This window comes from Vombatus ursinus, unplaced genomic scaffold (genome assembly GCF_900497805.2).
Source record: "Vombatus ursinus unplaced genomic scaffold, bare-nosed wombat genome assembly UNPS02007612.1, whole genome shotgun sequence".
NCBI lineage: Eukaryota > Metazoa > Chordata > Mammalia > Diprotodontia > Vombatidae > Vombatus > Vombatus ursinus.
Window position 1 is genome coordinate 8139215 of NW_020947390.1, and position 20445 is coordinate 8159659.

At 33.4% G+C, this 20445-nt stretch overlaps 1 protein-coding gene across 3 annotated transcripts in view; it reads left to right on the forward strand.

Moving 5' to 3' along the window:
- The window catches only part of GRIA4 (glutamate ionotropic receptor AMPA type subunit 4), a 467849-nt gene that overhangs the window by 193431 nt on the left and 253973 nt on the right, over positions 1–20445 (forward strand). The window lies entirely within an intron of this gene.

Here is a 20445-nt window from a genome sequence, read left to right on the forward strand (position 1 = left end):
AAACTTAAAGATAAGTATTTCCTTTTAAAAAATGAAAAACAAGATTCTCTATGTTCAAGACATTTTTCAGGATAAAAAAAATTATGCTATTTCATCCTTAATTAAAATTCATGTGCTTAGTTAAATAGAGACAACATGACCCAGTAGACAATGTTATACCAAGGGTGGGCTTTGCATGTAATTTATAACAACCTGCATATTAAGTTATCCTTCCAAGCTTCATGATGTTATATTCAGCAGCAAATCTCATCTAGAAAAAGGGGGACATGGTATGGGAGACTTCTTCATTTCTTAAAAATCAAAAACTTTCCTATTAAGCATTCCATGCTACAGAATTTCATAATTTTGTTCATTTCTGTCTACTTTGATAAGTGTGCTTCAGGTTGACTAGTGTGTTGTATTAAAGAAAAATACTAATGTACCAATGAAAACCAGCCTTTCTGTCCTATTTAAGTTCAGTCCTCCCCCTTTTCACAAAAGGGTATATTAATTATGTCCTTCTAGCCTCATGGAAGTGTCTGGGTGAACAATTCTTTAATTTTTATCTAGTTCGTTTCCTCAACAAATATTTATTTATTAACATCATCATAAATAACAGTGATTCAGCTGATAAGATCTCTTACTTAGTGACTTCACCAACTCCCATAGGTTCAGTTATTATCTCTAGTCAAATAACTCCTTTTATCTTTTGTGTAGACCTCAGCATTACAAACATTTCAGTCTGTCCCTTAAACTACTTTCTAAGGCCAACAGCTTTCCTCAAAATAAGTCATGTAAAAATAGTGTTCACATATAATACTTAGAATACTTAAATGGATCTTTGATTTAATCAATGTGAATATTCCCTCTGATTTAGCATATTACAATCCATTTTTGCCTTCCCATCCTAGATAGGTTTTGTTCATATCCTCCCATAAGTTCACCAGAGGAGATACAGTGGTCTTCCTCAGTCTCCCTTAATATCACAACAATACCAATGGGGAAAACATGTTGTCCATTGGTAATCTTTGTGTTTGCCACATTAAATTCCTCTTTTTTGATCATATATTCCTTCAATGACTTTTAAAAATCTGGTTCTTCTTTGTTAGTAGTGCTTTGTGTATTGCATATTAGGGTGTACTCATACACCTAGCCTGTGCTTCTCAATTTCCCTGAGTGAGTCTCACTTTTAACTCTTTATCAACTGGAATCTTTCATAACTTGTAGTCATAAACAGCACCAGTATATATAAAGCAGTTTTTTAACCTAATTCTATTCAATGCATAAAGATGAATATTTAAATTTTCATGACTGCTTCAGCTCTAATAGAATATTTCAATTTAAAGTGAAATTTCTAGTCCTCTCTTCAGTCATATGCTGTCAAATAAGGAAAACTACTTTCTAAAACTACTTTGCTATGCAATCTTGGGAAGAATATTAGCTGTTTGTGGACTATTGTTTAACTTTATAGTTATATATTATTAATGTATATATATGAAATATGTAATTGTGCATTATATATTATGTTATGCAAAATATATTTAATGTATATAATTATTAGAGATGGTGTTGTATAGTGAATAGATATCTGGCTTCAGTGTCAAAAAGACCTGGATTTTAATCTTATCTTTTACATATTAGTTAGGTAACTATGGGGAAGTAAATTTATCTCTCAGTGCTTTACGAAACTTTCTAAGACCCTGAGTTGCATAACAGTTGCTAAACTGCATTGATAGAGAAAATATCCTCACCAGGCATTTCCTGTACCAATGGAAAGCATTGGTATAGGTCATAGACAAAACAACATAAAACAAAAAAAAATGGAAATATTCAATAATGGTTTATAAAGGTTGGTTTAGCACCTGAATTTCCAAATTCAATTACAATGGATCTGGTGTGAGCCAATCAATCAATCAATCAATCAATAAACATGTTCCGTGTATTAATTGTTCTAATATTAAAAATGTTTTGAAGGTGGAGGTAGTTTTTTTGTCTATGAACAAGTTTGTTTTAAAGAAACTGTTTAAAATATTTGGCTTTCTAATAACATAAAATAATGATTGCTTTTAAAGTGTCACCAAGATTGCCCCCATTCTCCTCCCTGCCCTTACTACCTCAAGAATGAGACATTGAATTTAACCATGTACTACTATCTGCACTGTCAGTTTGGACTTGAAAGATACTTAAATTATATACTTGTTTTTGTTTTCCATGCAATCGCATATTTATGATTTGTGTGTTTCTAACTATTTCCATAGTTGGCAGTACAAAGGGTAAAGTTATGACCTGAGGAGATATGAACCTGTTGATTTTAATATTCTGGAGATCTCTGTTGACATTTTTCAAATATGTGACATAAGTTCTAAGATGTTGACCTTATGCCCAAGATAAGCACTGTTTTGCATTCATATTTCATATTGTTATTTTCCTGGCACTTCAACTTTTAATATGTTAATGTTTGATAGACTAATGATAATATTGGAGAGGTCATATCCATTTTTTTGCCATATCATTTCAACAAATATTATGAAGTGATATATTAACAATACCAAATAATGTGGAATTCCATAGATGCAAGACTTTTGCTTTGTCTTGAAACATGACCTGTTTCTGTTAATGGCACAAAAGTTTCTGAATGACAGAAGTGGCACATTTTAGAATACATTCTTGACCCCTAAGTGGTTATATTCTGAAATAGTATTTTAAACATGTACTACCAAATTAGAAATTTATTAGACATATAACTAGTACTTGAAGTTGTATGGACAAGAAGGGGTATAGTTTGGGGTTTTCTTTTGTTCTTTGGTGAATTTGCCTTCATTGACCTTTTCTGAGTCCATGTAAATCCATTCAGAGTCTTTATTTTACTTTCTTTGTGCCCTTATATTCTATAACTTTTCCCATCTTTCTTTTCCCCTTATTCTTCAATTTATCTCTTTCCTTTCCCATAAAATAATTCAAGGTAGGCCTTTACTTCACAATTTTGCTATCAGCTTGCAGTGTGAAGGAGATATAGTCACTGTTGATAACTAGTTACAGTGAGAACCATTTATTTTCTTCTTTTCTACCATCTTAGTCATGCAGTTTTGAATGTTAGGGTTATAGTATTCTACTCTGTCCAATATATGAATTATTTCTACATATTCCTTATCAACACTCATCCAAACATTGCTTAATTATGCAAGTAATAGGATTATCTGATCACCTCATTGGACATTTCATTCCACTTACGGACCTTTTCAGTTAATAAAAAAATTGGTCCTAATATTTAGCCTAAATCTGCCTTCATACAAGTGATCCCATAAACCTCCTAATTCTGTTTCTTCCCTCTGGAGATACCCAGAAAAAGTTTCAACCATCTTTCACAATATAACCCTTCAAATATTTGAAAACAGGGATCCCAGGAAAACATCTTCCCTGTTTCTGTGCTTCTCCAGGTTAAATATCTCCAGTTTCTTCAGGTTGTCCTTACATGAAAAAATTTTCCATCTCATAATATTTTTCAAATTTTTATGAAAGGATTCTAGTTTGTCAATGGACATCTTACAAAGTAGGTACCAAAACTAATCCCCAAACCTCCAGATGTAAGAGAATAATGAGGGAATTTCCTATCTTGTTCTGTGATCAACAATTAACATTTAAATAACCTAAGATTACATTATCTTTTTGGCATCCACATCACCTTTAAACACCTACTGAACTAGCTGCCAACGAAAACCCCCAGGATTTCTTCACATGAATTGAAATTAAGCCAGATATCTGATATCCTATACTCGTGCACCTGATTTAAAAAAAAAACCTAGTTGCAAAGCATCACAGTTGTCATTATTAAATCTCATCATGTTAAGTTCAGTCCATTATCTCAACATATCTATATCTGTCTAAATTCTGATTCTTTTAACCCATGTATTCATGAATCCACCCAGTTTTATACCACCCAAAAATCTGAAGGAAATATATTTTCTTCAATTTAATCCAAACTATTGATAAAAACATTTAACAGAACTAGATCAAAAATAAATTTATGTAACCCATTCTTCATGTAGTCATAGATCCATTAATCAACAGTTTGGACTATGAGAGTTCAAACGGGCAATAATACAACTCATCATATGATCATTCATCACATATTTGTCCATCTTTTAAATAAAAACACCAGAAGTGATTTTGTTAACTACTTTATTAAAATTTAGATAAAATGCAGATGGTATTCTCCTGATCTACTAGTCTAGTAACCATGTGAAAAAAACTTGCTTAGTGTGGTTTGACTTTTTCTTAGTTACCTTTTATTATAAAAGTTATATATTCATATACCATATCATATATATATATATGTATCCCAATGATCTTGACTTTCCTTTCTAATCATGCATCTATAATACATTTAATACATTCCATAATGTGTGGAACATCTATATTGTTTAAATATATCTCCCTCCTTTCCTAATACATATTCTGTACAAAGCAGTTGCAAGATAAATGTTCTTAAAATGAAATAATTTAATGGAATGAATGAATTTTTCTGAGGCTAGTCATCAAGCTGACTGGTCTACATTTAACAAAATCTAACTTTTTCTTCCTTTTTGAATGTCTAAATATTTGCCTATCTCAATTTTTTTTTTTTTTGCTAATGATCCTCTAAACATTTGAACTAATCGCAATTTTAACTGACTATAGGCAGTGACGAGGCCATGCAGTCATTCAAAAAGCATTATTAAATGTCAGGCTCTGAGCTAAGCACATACATCAACAAATATTAAAGTCACAGGTATTATTAGTGACCCTCCTATCACACATATAAGTATCTCTAACAATCAGAAGTTTGAGCTGGTCAGAATATCAGTTTATTATGGCACTTCATAAAATTTGAGCTATCCTTCCTTAATACATGTATATATTCTTCCTGAAAAACTTTGACTTTGCCTGGGTCCTACATATAAATTTGTGGAATGCTCTATTTTAACCTCCCCCTTCAGTTAAATTGGCTGTGATGATCATACCTCCAATGATATCTCTACCATTTTCAAAGGTTGATTCTGTCTTTAAATTTTCATCCTTGGGTAGGCTTCCACAACTGATTGTATCTCTTAGGAATTTTACTTCCCAATCTTGCCTTTCAAACATTTCACATTTTAAAGCCTTATCTATATTTTTGGATCAAGATAGAGATCATCTTAGAGTTCTAATGAAGACTTTTAGATCTCTTCCACTTTAATTCCTCACAGAGATCATACAAAATTATATAGGTAGATTTTTTTTTAAGTATTCTATTCTTCTTGAACCATCTTTCATTTTAAAGTCTTGGAATAATATGTGTAATTTTCCTAAACTTGGAGCTTAATATCTAAAATAAATGTTTGACTTTTTCCATATTCTCATCCTATCATGAACACTAGAATAATATGATCCCTCTCTCTCTCAAAGTTCCTATTGTTCCAACTTCATCAGTAGATCCTTCCTTTTTGGTTATTTATCTTTATTTCTTCTAAAGTAAGAAATAAAATTGTCAGAAAGAGAAGTTAAGATTGAATCAGATGATCTTTTAGCAGAAAGATAATTTCAGCGAATGGCCAGCTTACTTCCATGATGTCTATATGTTACTTCTGTGCCCCATTTGTAATATGTTTTTTAGAAGAGCAACATTTATGTCCTACTGCAGACCATGGTATCTGTGGTATACTACCAGAAAAATATCACTTCCATTAATCTCAATGAAATACTGTCTAACATCCATCTGTTCTCAGGTTTGTGAATTTCCATGTCTGTGTTCATGTTATTGGCATGTAGCAAATTCCTTCCCTCCTGACATACACTTACAATGCACCCTTTATTGTGTCTATTTCTTTTAAACAAAGTTTAACACTTCATTGCTGACTTCTAATTATGAGTCCTATTCCCTAAAACGTGAGGAGGTAAGAACAAGTAATAAATAGAGTCTTGAAAGGAAAGCTTGGGAAGAAGAGAAAGAAGAGCTAACCCATCATGAATCCATTCTTAGTAAATCATTCAAAACGTAGTAGGAATTTAATAAATGGTATTTGATTGATTCCTCTTTTCCCCCTTTAAGTATTCTGTCTCCATAATAACAAATGGGTAGGAAGGGAAAACATTCACAGAAACTCCTTCATTCAACTTAAGGTGAGATCAAGAATTCATATAATTCAAAAATAATGAGACATTCTTTTCTTTTGCACTAATCCCATTTTTTCAACAACTTTCCAAAGCAATTAATTTTTAAACTCCTTATCCTTGAAAGCTTTTCCATTCAGAGACAATGCCTATTTAAAGTCTAAAAAAGATGTTTCCTTTCTAAAAGGACATATCTCAAAAAGTACATGTCTTTCTCCACAAAATTTTGTTCTTTTTAGTAAAAGTTGAATATAATACATGAATAACCTGAATTCAAAATTGTAACTGAAATGTTTATCATAGAAAACCTGGATATTTCAGACTTAATGTTTGCCTAATAGTTGCTCAAAATAAAAAAGAACTTCTTACTTCTCCTAAAGAGATTTCATATCTAATGTTAGATAGTTTCATGATGTCCAAGGTCAACACAACAAAATCTGTCTCTTGGATTAAGTAAGAAGAATTTTGGAAATTCTGACCTCATGTTGTCAGTTATGAAGTATTACTATGATATGCATAATAATACATAAATTTAATTATAATTGTCTCAATTTAACATTCTAGAGATATAAGCAAATCTTCACTTAATGTATTTCACCAATAATAAATAAGACATTCTATTGTTTGGAAAGTTATAGATGTTAATGTTCAAATAAGGAAATCAAAGAACCAAAAGGTAACAGGAGAATAAGGAAATAACACATTAGATATAGCTACATAATTATCAAATGATCAATTTAATGACATGTCTTTCCTGACAAAATTATCTTCTTTGAATTAAGAAACGATGTACTTAGAGACTGCAAGGGCAAAATATTAGTAATGGGGTACAGGAAAAAAGGCAAAAAAACAAAACAAATCCAAAATATTGCCATTTGTCAATAAATTTACTATTATCCATGGCAATTTAAAGGTCCTGTATGGTATTCCTCCCCTGGTCCATCAAAATTTTCCACTGTTTCTCATTACCCCTTCTATTCCATTATTTTACTTTCCTTTTCCATACTATGTCCAACTATATTGAATTAAAGGAAACATAAGCTTTGTGTGTATGTATGTGTGTGTATATATACACATACACACATATGTGTATGTGAATAAATGAAGCCAGAATTTATATATGCATTGTATGTGTACACATATGTGTGTATATCTATACAAATATATACATATCAACACATTTTCATTTATATGAAACATTAAATGCCTTCTATGTACAGAATACATTACCAAGTAATAGAATGTAAGTGCTTTATTAAAATTTAAGTTCCTTAAGGACATGGTTTATTTTATTTTTGGTCTGTTTGCTAGAAGTTTATAAGCAGCTTCATTTCACCTAACAGCTAAGGAAAGAAGCAAGGCTCCATAAAGTTTGAAATGAAGTCTAAGATTAGCCCTAAAGTGTTTGAACCCTCCCAGAATTTCACTTTATGTATTTCAACTCACTCAAAATTTTAAGTGCCTACTACATGCCAGGCAATATAAAAAGTTGAAGTAAAACCTACCTTTATGGAGGCTACAGGTTAAGATACAAAAATATCTACAGTGTACAATAATACATGATCAGTGAATGAGAAAGTTACAATGTGGCATATGAAGTTTGAGGAAAGAATTGTCATTATAGAGCTTTATCTATATAAGTTCTATAGATGAATAGTCAGTGGCAACTGAATAGGAAAAAAAAATATCGGGTTGGATTTCCATGCTTTCAGTAATCCCAGACTCTATGATACATCAAGAGCCCTTCTCTTTGCTCCTCATAATGCTATAAGGCTACTTATCAAAGAATGTAACTGTATCAGAAGAATCAGAATCTTCAATGCCTCTCAAGAGCAATGGAATGAAATATGATGGATAGAAGAAGGTTATAGCCAGGGTGACTTAGATTCAAGATGCTTAAAAAAAACATTATTAAGGTTGTATGTAAGGAATGGAAAATGGATGGTCATGTTGTACAACAAAAGTTAATAGATGGACACCCCATCTGACATCTTGATAACTCAAACATATTTTAAAAAACAATTAGAATGTTGGGCCAAGCCTCTAAATAGTATGGATGGGACAACATGAATAAGAATTACATAGGATTAGGAGACTTACATGGGTTGTGTCCTGCTTTAGTGGAAGAAGTATTCATATTATTGAATCTTGTATCTTTCAAGGTATCAAAGTAAATGTTATTGATTGGGGAAAAACAGCGGTTTGGGAGTCATAGTACCTAAAGACAAAGCCTAGAGCTATTAAATTATTTATCTGTGTGATCCTGCACATATCACTTAACCTCTCTGGACACCAAATTCCATCCCTATAAAATGGGAGTATTAGACTAGATGATTTCTATGGTCTCTTACAACTCTAAATTGTGTAGTTATTTAGTCCCTTTTCAAAAAATTCATTTTTAGGGGCAGCTATGTGGAGCAGTGGATAGAGCATTGGCCCTGAAGTCAGGAGGACCTGAGTTCAAATCTGGCCTCAGACCAAACACTTGACACTTACTAGCTGTGTGACCCTAGGCAAGTCACTTAACCCCAATTACCTTAAGAAATTTCATTTTTTGTGTCCAATTCTATGCTACATGGACCACAATATAAAGCAATTGTGTATAGTGTTAATATATCATAGACTGATATATTGGGGGAACTGGAATGGACATGAACGCCAAGAGACATAGTTAAAATTATACTGAAAGGTAGGAGTAGAAGTATAGCTTCTTTTGGATGTTTCTTAATATTTTTGCCTTGATCTAGTCCATAGGGAAAAAAGGGGATATTTAAGGGTATAGTGTGCCTATGATCATAGACAACCGATGATGTTTTACCAGGCTTTCAACAAAGAAATTATTGGCACCCCAGTATTTTTATTTGCTTGGCCCAGTTTTTAAAATTCCTATGAGATACCTGGAATATTAATGGAACCACTGATTTTCATGGTGGTAAGGAAATGACCCACTGAACTGATGGAAATATACTAGCACGATATTACTAGAAAAGAATAGTGGTCACATAAAAGATTTATTGTAAAGTTGCTACTTTTTAAAAGTTTATTTTAAGGTTTTGATGTTTATTTGTAAAGATGCCAGGTTAAAATCATAGCACCCTGCAAGTCTCTAGAGGATAAGAACTACATGGATCAACTTCTCAGTACCTTTCTGTATTTTTTTCAAATTGGAGACCACTGAAAGTTTCCCCAAGGTAGATTATTCCCCAGACCTTTTTAATCTTTTTCTACCCATAGCTTGTTCCCAGGGATTCCATGTCACAGAATGCTTTATGTGAAGGCACGTTGCCCTCTCAAAGCTAAGGGGAAACCATTCGTTTTTTTTCTGTATTAATCCTGAACAGGTATTAGAGAGGAATATATTTATGCCAGTTCTGATTTGAGACAGATTTGAACACTGATTTAGACACAAAGGATTTTTTATATTACTAATGCCTTAAATCTTTGTAAACACATTGATAAAAATAAATACTCTAGAAAAATCAATGAGAAAATAACCTCCTGTAGCTTTACATCAAATCTTTCAGTTTTATCACTCATATAACAATACCAATATAATCAAAACATTACATGGTTTATGACAGTACTAAGGCTTCATGAATTGCATCAGCGTCTAGGTACCTTTCTAATTTGTCTTCAAAGCATTTTAGTTATTCTACTTCATTTAGCTAATAATCAAGATAAACTCATATGTAAGGATCAAATAATCAGAAATTACTCTGTTCTGTCAACTTTATATTCAATTTTGAAATAAAAACAGAAAATGTTTGCTCTGCATAGGATGTTAGCTGTTAGTATCATATAGTGTAAGCCGCTTTTTTTTCTCAGAGCAGGAAACTGAGGGCCAGAGAGTTAACGTCACTTTCTAACATCACAGAGGTATTAATGGAAGAACTGTACTACCAATCTGGGTCTCCTTGACTACTCATGCTACACTCTTTCCACTATCATTTTTATGTCTATTTGTTTTTGGTTTTATTTTTCATTTTTAAAATTCTAAATATAATAAAGACCAGGTAAAATGAATATTTTCATATATATATATGTATATATATATACATATATATTGTAGGACAAGGGAAGTTTATAAGTAAAAATAATAATAATTATAATCTTAATAATGATAAAAGTTAGCAAATATATATACATATATATATAACTTTAAAGTTTACAAAAAATTTTACATGTGCTATCTCATTCTATCCTCACAAAAACACTGGAAGGTGGGTGCTATTATTGCCTCCACTGTAAAGAGGAGGAAACTAAGACTGAGAGAGTTTAAATAATTTACCCAGTGTTACAAAGCTAGTAAGTGTCTCAGACAGAATTTAAATTTAATTCATCCAGACCCCAAGTCTTGCATAAAACTGTATGCAGCTAATATGAAGAACATGTTTTTCCTCTGAAGCATATACTTACTCCAACATGTAACTTTCAAAGCCGTCCTCCTTATTTGTGATTCTTTATAGTTTTCCTTCTGCTCTCTTCTGTTGCTGTTCTCTTTTTTTCCAAAGGGAGAATGGGGGTAAGCTAATGCCAGGTTACCTAAGGAGGGACAAACCAGCCCAGGTCAGAAACTCAATTTCACTCAGAAACTGAACAGGTCAAAGTTCCTTTGGGATCATAGCAGGGCCATACCTATGAGTATCCCCTGTATTCCCTACACTTCCAGCTTGGATGAAAGAGGGGGACTCAGTTTTTAAAACACATACATGTGTGTACATACGCACACATAGTCAAGAAAAAAAATTCCTGCATTGGCCATGCCCCAAAATGTATGTCTCATTATTCACTTTAATTTCATCTCCCTTTATCAGTACAGTCTTCTGTGTCTTGTTAACAAAGGTAAAACGACTCTGTTTTGTGAAATTATTGGTTGAATATACTTATTATCCTTAAGCACAGTCTTCTGAAATAAATCTACATTAGAATTTTTACCCTGAAAATGACTATGCTTGGATATAATCACACAAATATATACCATACAGACAAATTCATTTCACTAAGGGGTCTTGTAACAAGAGCTAAAACTTAAAGGACTCTAAAAGGAAACCCAAGTGAATGAATTGTGTGTCATTTAGAAAGTTCAATTACATATTAAAAAAGTTCATCTACCTGTATTGCAGGCATCGATTGAAGGAGATACTCTTAACCTTTTCCCACAATCCCTTTTAAAACAACTTAATCTCCATCCAAAAGTTTCATAACATTTGTTACTAAGATTTTTTTCTAATTTTTTTTTAATAAATAAAGGAATAGGTAGATTGTTAACTCTCATTTCACAGAACAGAATAACCTCTTGGCACAGTTGTGTGTTAGTTATACTGAGCATTTTATTTATTCTCCCTCCCTCAAAAAAAATCAAAAAAAGAAATATAATTATTATAAATCCCACATTAGCACTCATTAACTGTTGGAAAACTTGCCACTATCATTAACCACTTAATCTCACTAGATATTTTAAAGCTTAAAGAAAAATAAAAAGTTACCTAATCATCAGGACCTACCTTCCTTCAAGCTCAGTTTTGTAGATGCAGTCCCCACCCCCCCATCCCACCCCCGCCATTGGACTTTTCCTATGAAGTACAAATGAATCTTTTATTTGTAAAGAGCTGTTACAATTTGTATAATTGTTATATATTTGCTTTCACAAATGAGCAAAGAAAAACAAACTTACTTAGAAATGGGATTGGGGGGAGGAAGAGAATAAGCATTCATAAAGAATATAAACACTCAACAAATTTATGCACACATACACGTCAAAGAAACAATATATACATCTACAACATCAACTCTCTATGGTCAAGGCCTGTGCTTGGTACTATCAATTCTTAAGCTGTCCATTTCAGCTACTTTGGGATTCAGGGTCTCACAAGAGGTAGCCCAGCCAGGGATACTAGGATATTAAAAGTAATAAGACTGTTATAGAACCCAACTTAACTCATGTAAGGGATGGCACAAGGCATAATGTGAGACATCCAGGAACATAAGGAAATAGGGGCAAAAAAGAAGGGTTCTGGAAAGAAGTATACACTGTCTCAATAACCAGATGAGCATTGTGACAGGATCTTCAGGGTGCAATTAGAGGAAGAATGGGATTGATGATCCTGTAAAAGCTACCCTCTAAATATGCCATTCAGATTATCCCCAAGCTCTGGTAAATACCAGTTTGATAATGTAGAAACTTGTTTTGTCCTTTACATATTCAACATCCTAGGGCAACCTACATACCAGAACAACATTAAGTTATGTAGAGACCAACTGTTTTCTAGGAAGGGACAGAGTTTCTAATAGCCACATCTAATTAGTCAAGAAGAAACTGGGAAAGGCAGAGATTTCCCGGTTACCAGTCAATCACAGGGCATGGAAATTTCTAGGAACAAAAGATTCCAGAAAAGTGAAGTGTCAGACAGTAAAAGGAAGAAAGTCTAGAGCAGAAGCAGCTTATCTAATATCATCCATCTGTATCTCAAAGAAACCCCAAACCTTGATAATTTCACACCTCTACCCATAATGCAACAATGCTGCCAGTTTTAAGGATAATGTTCACTTGCTTTTCAGAATTGCTAATAGATTTGTACAATGCATCTACATGACCAGATTATAGATTTAGAGCCAAAAGGAACTTTAGAAACCACTGATTCCCCCTCCCTTTTCATTTGTGGAAATCAAAACACAAAGAGAATATGACTTGCTCAGGGTATAAAGCTTGTAAGTGTTTGAGGTAGAATTTGAACCCAGTCCCTCCTATTTCAATTCCAGTTCCCTATCCATTACACCATATTTCCTTTCTAGGTTTTTTTCTGATTGGACATTATACCAGATGGTTTAGTTGCCATTGCATTACTGACAATAAACATAGTTATAAAATCTCCAGACTAATTTCTTAATTAATACAAGAATATTTTATTGTGTGAAGATGGTGGTCTGGGGAAAAATAACCTTTGTTTTGTGGATCTAACTTTTCTTAGAGCAGGTTGCCTGTATTTTAGATATGCCCCCTCCTAATACCTAGCGCTGCCAACCTAGGCCCTGACCTGAATCTGCTAAAGGTGAAAATGCCCAAGCTCGAAAATGGGGGTTTCACTATCTGATTGAAATTGGTAACCAAACAGTTTTCCATCAAACTTGGTTTGGTTACATTGGTTACATTTTTATGTTTGCTTGATCGCAATACTCTGGAGATGCCTCCACATTGCAGCCCTCTTACCTGACTAGTGACTATTTTGTCAGGTTCCCAGGCCATGCATACTCACTTCACTCTCAGTTTTGTTTCTGACTGTCTAGGATTTTCCACCTATTTCCTTAGGAATGTTGTTGCCATAAAGGTACCCCTTTCCCCTCCTCCTCTTTCCAGCTTCTTTTTAAATGTTGTCTTCTTCCATTAAAATGGGGGTGATAATGTTTTTAAAATAGCGTTCCCACCCTCCCTTCTGGAAGTAGGATTTTTTTGCTTGTTTGTATCCTCTGTGCTTAGCACAGTGTCTGGCCCATAATAAGTGCTTAATGCATGCTCTATCTTTCTAATTCATATAAGAAACTGGATAAAATTGGTATGAGTTAGATATGATTCACCCTCTTACATAAAATAAACTATTGCCACTAATTCTCTATTGCTGACACTTAAACAAGCTATGGAATAGGTAGGTTATTAGATTTTAATTCTCTTCTCCTCCCTTCTCTACAGACCATTAAAAATGCTGACAATGAGGCCCTCTTTCTTTATTGTTCTGGTGCTGATTATGCTTTGGTGTTCATTGGGGCATGTGTTTTATGATCAATGTGCCCTGGGATTGCACCCAGAATTGTAAGGAACGTGTAAAACACAAGACATTTATTGGTAGAAATTTATAACCTGCCACAGAGATTACTACATTGGTATGAATGAAAAAAGAGAGTGTGGTGATAATGATTTTTAATAAGATAATGGAAACCCAAGGAAATGTACCCTCAAACATAGAACTTGAAAAAAAGTTGAAAATAGAAAAAGGGTAACAAAGGGTGGCAAGTGAATATAGAAAATAGTTACTGGTAATAATGAACACAAGCAATAGCAGCCAATGAAATCATTATAGGGTGGAGCATGGTGTAGAGTCACTCAACTGAAGCAACATACAAAGGAGTAAGAGCAGCTGATATCTCTTTTACCATCTGAATCTCCAGTAACTGCAGAGAAGTATGTCGCATGCATGCAGCATTGTGGCTGCAAAATGATCAAGAGTGTTGGTAATTAAGCTCTGCATGAAGAAAATTGCCGTGGAAATTTGTTTAAAAAATTAACTTTGACATTTATTGAGTGCTTATGCAAGACTGTGCTAGACACTGATGATACTAGTCAGTCAGTCAATAAACATTTATTAATTGCCTACTATTTGCCAGGCACTGTGCAAAATGCTGGGAATACACACACACACACACACACACACACACACACACACACAAAATAAACAAGCCACAGTCCCTGCCCAAAAGAAGCTCACAATTTAATGGGGGTGACAACAGCAAGGGAATATGTACAGACAAGATAAATACAGAATAATTAGGAAACAATTAAAAGACAGAAATCACTAAGGGGTTGGGAAAAGTTTTCTGTAAAAGATGGGATTTTAGTTGGTAATTAAAGGAAGACAGGGAAGGTAATAGGTGGAGATGAAGAGGAAGAATATTCCAAGCATGAGAAAATGTGAGCGGCAAAGAGATGGAGAGTCTTATTGGTGGAACAGCAAGAAGATAAGATGTCACTGGATCAAGAGTACTAGGCAATAATGAAGTCTTTCCCTTGAGGAGTTTATATTCCACTGGCAGGGAAGGGAAGGAGAGATCAAGACTTACATGATAAGCACAGTCAAAGTATGTGCAAAGTGATTTCCGGAGAGAGGGGGAGCTAATACAAGGAGATCAGCAAAGGCCTTGGGTAGGAAGAAACTGAGCTATACTTTGAAGAAAACTAGAGATTCCAGTGTTCTCTACTTGAAGCAATTAGTAAAAACACACTTATTAAGTGGCCAGAAGGCACTTAGGCACTGTACTACATAACCAGGATACAAAGATAAGAATGAAACAACCTTTGCCCCCAAGAAGCTCATATTCTTGAAGAAAAATCATAGGCTACAGCCAGACTATATTATAAAAAGTAATAGGAATTGGATTTGTTGTTTTTAAAAGACTTAATGAAAATCAAAAACCTCCCAACAATATTTTCTTTAATTTCAGCAGGCTCAGACATGAGTGACTCTTACTCCTGGTCCTGTTTTCTTTTATTTTGGTAAACACACAACAGAATAGGATCAAAAGAAGAGTATTCATGCTTGTGAATAATCAGGACAGCCTGATTGCCATGGATAGGGGCTCAAGACAACCCTGCTTGAAGTTGTAAGAGAATCCCAAGTAGATGTTTCTGTGTGGACTTCACACCTTAATTTGAAGGAGAAATAGTCAGAGTACCTGGTTTGGAAAATAGATTTCCCTCCAGGATGAGAATGAATTCACACAATGACCAGCACTACAGTAGTCTTAGCTGTCCTTGAAAGAAGGAAACAAGAAAACCAGCCACAGGTCCAAATGCTTCTTAAGAAATTTATATCAGCATGGGAATCTGAGTCCTGCAGATGCTATATATGAGCCTTTTTGTGGTCACAGGTATTGGCTTCATTACTGTAGTACATAGGGAAGATGACAAAGGCAAGCATAGAAAAAACTGCCAACTCCTTGTGGCAACACCAAATTAATATTAAAACTAAAAAATACAAGTGTGCAAATTATCTTCTACACGCACTTCTATTGATGAAAAGTTTTTATCTTAATTGATTGGAGAATTAAAGATTCTATATTAATATTTTTTCTGTTTTTGATGAGTAAAGGATGATTCTAACAAGAGTAAAGATCCAAATGCCTATTTGCAATTGTATAATGCCAAAATATTGTTTCAAAAATTTAAAACTAAAATGCTTCAAAGAAATTAAAACAAATGTATTTCACACATCACCCTTAGTAAATAAATCTAGGATTTTTTTTTCTTTACAGAGCACATGTCTCTCACCTTATTAGAGTTGAGTATTTTCTGGACATGATTGCTACTGCTGGAGGGAAGGAAAGAAAACAAGGGCAGGGAGAAAATGTCCAAATATTCTAATAGTCTTTTGTTCTGTTTACAAAAATATCACTTATGATTGATCACTTCATGTCATTCAACACCTTTGATCCAAACCACGGCTATACAACTATTAAGAACAAGAGTAGGGTTGAAATATTGGTCATCCTTATATAGCAAAGCAATAAACAATTATTAAACATTTACCATGTGTGTATCATCAAAAAGACATTGTCTTTACCACTTATCCACCTTAAAGGAGGCCTACCAAAAGCCCAGTCAAATGAATCTTATGACCACACATCTGATTAATTGCTCCCATGAAGTCAGAGAATAAATCATGAAATTCTGAATAAAGATGGTAAAGTTATCAGTTGCAACAGCATTCCTCATTGTTGCTCTTAAACACTGTCCTTTCAGGTAGGTCTTCTTGATGCTTTGTTTTAATAGGCCAAAACACCTCTAGAAAATGTAAAACAGTTTTCTATTTTCTGTTATTTTCTGTCACATATCTGTCAACCCATAATCAAGTGGATGCTTGAGAAAGATGGTTGTTGTTAAGATGTGTGCAATGGATTGGGGAAGCTGTGAAACAGTGAGAGGCTGGAGATAAAGGGGAAATAAAGTTATAACCACAAGATTTAAGTTATTAGAGACTTATTAAAAGAATCATGGGAAGAAATAAAGAACACATTTATGATTGGAGAAGTATTATAAAATAACATACATGACTGATAATAGCAGGGATATAGTGCAGGGGATGGCATGAAGAAAAACAGTTTTGATATAGCAGACTTATAAAAAGGTAAGTTTCTGATAAATGGGGTTGGGCTTCAGTAATGTGGAATAGCACAAAAGCAGCCCTCCAAAGTAACTCAGAGATTGAACATTGCTATGTTCTGGGTAGTAGATGAAACTGAGAATACATATGTTTATTCACTTTCAATACCTCAGTGGATCTGTAGTCACCAATGCTGTCAATTCCACTAATGTTATAGATCAAAACCTATCTCTGACTTTGATTTTAAAAACTGTTTATTGATCTTTTGTTTTTATATCACTTTCATTTCCCCAGTATATCACTTTGCCCTGCCATCTCCTAGACATCCATTTTTTTAAATAGATAGGTAGATAGATAAAAACAAGTTCAGTCAATCTAATAGATCTAATAGATATATCAATCTAATAGACATGTCAGTTAAGTCCAGCTGTAGATGCACTATTCCTCATCCTGCAAAAAAGGGAGCGAGGTATATTCTCATATCTCTTCTTCAGGGTCATGTTTATTCATTATAATTATATATCATTCAATTTTAATTTTGTTGTTACAGTTAGTCTTAATATTATCATTCTTTTTTATGGGAAGATTAGTTTTTTTTACATTCATATTAAACATATTTTAACATTAGTGATGTTGTAAGTAGAAATTAAAACCAATAAGAGGAACCATCAGAAAGAGGAAACAAAACTCAACAGAAGAGAAAAAAAACAATTCGGCTTCCATAGCTCTTTCTCTGGGTGTGGATAGCATTTTCCATCACAAAGCCCTTGAGATGTCTTAGATCCTTGTATTGCCAGGAAGGGTTAAGTTTATCAATATTAGTCATCACACAACGTGGCTGTTATTGTGTACGATGTTCTCTTGGTTCTTCTCATTTCACTCAGCATCAGACCATACAAGTCTTTCCAGGTTTTTCTGAAGTCAGCCTGTTCATCATTTCTTATAGCACAATAGTATTCCATCACATTCATACACCACAACTTGCTCAGCCATTCCCCAATTGATGGGCATCCTCTCAATTTCCAATTCTTTGCTACCACAAAAAGAACTGCTATGAATATTTTTGCACATGTAGATCCTTTTCCCATTTGTGTGATCTCTTTGGGATATAGCCCTAGAAGTGCTATTGCTGGGTCAAAGGATATGCACATTTTTATAGCCCTTTGAGCATAGTTCCAAATTGCTCTCCAAAATGGTTGGATCATTTCACAACTCCACCAACAATGCATTAGTGTTCCAATTTTCCCACATCTTCTCCAACATTTATCATTTTCCTGTTTTGTCATGTTGGCCATTCTGATAGGTGTGATGTGGTACCTCAGAGTTGTTTTGATTTGCATTTCTCTAATCAATAGTGATTTAGAGCATTTTTTCATATGACTATAGATGGCTTTAATTTCTTCATCTGAGAACTGTCTGTTCATATCCTTTGACCATTTATCAATTGGGGAATGGCTTGTATTCTTATAAATTTGACTTAATTCTCTATATATTTTAGAAATGAGGTCCTAATCAGAGAGACTGGTTGTAAAAATTCTTTCCCAATTTTCTACCTTCCTTCTAATCTTAGTTGCATTGGCTTTGTTTGTGCAAAAACTTTTCAATTTAATGTAATCATAATTATCTATTTTGCTTTTTGTAATGTTCTCTTTCTCCTGTTTGGTCATAAATTCTTCTGTTCTCCATAGATCTGACAGGTAAACTATTCCTTGCTCTCTCAGTTTGCTTATAGTATCAGCCTTTATATCCAAATCATGTACCCATTTTGACTTTATTTTGGTATATGGTGTGACATTTTGTTCTATGACTAGTTTCTGCCATACTCTTTTCCAGTTTTCCCAGCAGTTTTTTCCAAAGAGTAGGTTCTTATCCCAGAAGCTGGGGTCTTTGAGTTTATCAAATAATAAATTACTATAGTCATTCACTACTGTGTCTTGCATACTTAACCTATTCCATTGATCCACCACTCTATTTCTTAGCCAGTACCAAGCAGTTTTGATGATTGCTGCTTTATAATATAATTTAAGATCTAGAATGGCTAGGCCATCTTCCCCTGCATTTCTTTTCATTAATATTATCATTCTTAGAGTTATTTTGTGAATTGTTTTCCTGGTTCTGGTTTCCTGGTTCATACTATATCCATTCTTGTAAGCTTTCTTTTGCTTCCCTGTTATCCTTCACATTCATCATTTTTTTTACAATGAAGTAATATTCATACATAACATACAATGAAGTAATATTCACATATAACATATAATATTCATACATAACAAACATTCATAAACATAATTTGATTAGCCATTCCTTAACTAGTGGATCTCTGCTTTGTTTTCAGTTCTTTGCTTCTATAAAAATTGCTGCTATAAGTACTTTAGTATATATTGAATCTTTCTAACTTGGATCTCCCTGTGGTATATAGTCAAAATTTATGTCAAATTTATATAATATGTGCATTTTTATCCAATGCACGTATTTATTTACCAATTTATATATCTATACTACCTATTTACATTACTGTTTCTCTGCTTTGCCCGAGTTCACCTGTGTTAATTATTAGTTCACCAGTAATTCTGATTCTTCCAAGATCATGATGATCAATTATCTTTCTTCCTCCTATTTAATGTTGGCCCAGCTTATTATGCATCTATAGTGCCTGTCCAATACATACATACATACAAACACACACACACATATGTACATATATATATACATATATATATACTGACAGACTAAATAGCGTTACTGCATCTATGAAACACATACTTCTAATCTTTTAAAATCCAATACTATATTTATTTCACAAATGCTTATCTCAATTAATCAACAAGCCTTTATTAAGTGCTTATTATATACCAAGCATTGTGATAGGCACTGGGGATACAAAAAAAAAGTGAAAACAATTTGGCACACAAAGACCTTACATTCTAGTGGAGGAGACAACATGTACCTATATCTTTCAATCAATCAATAAATATTTACTAAGGGCCTACTATGTGTCAGACACAAAAAGAGGCAAAAGACAGGTCCTGCTTTCTAGAATCTTACAATCTAATGGGGTAGACATGTAAACAAATATATACAAAGCAAGTTATATACAGGGTAGATAGGAGATAACATAGGGAAAGCAATGGAATTAAGAGGAATTGGGGAAAGCTTCTGTAGAAGGTAGGATTTTAGTTGGGACTTCAAGGAAGGTAATTTCACTTCAAAACTGTGAAATAGTGAGAGGCTGGAAATGAAGGGGAAATAAAGTTATAACCACAAGATTTAAGTTATTAGAGACTTATTAAAAGCTACAATCTTTATTTAAATAAACATATATTGAAATTTTCATTTTTAATACTATTCATTTTATGCTAGTATAGAAAAATTAAAAATGAAAAGTTTTAATAAAATGTATCTCAAAACTCAACTCCTTCAGGAGGTCCACCTTAACTTGTTTCTTATCTGATGATCCTTGCATTTTATA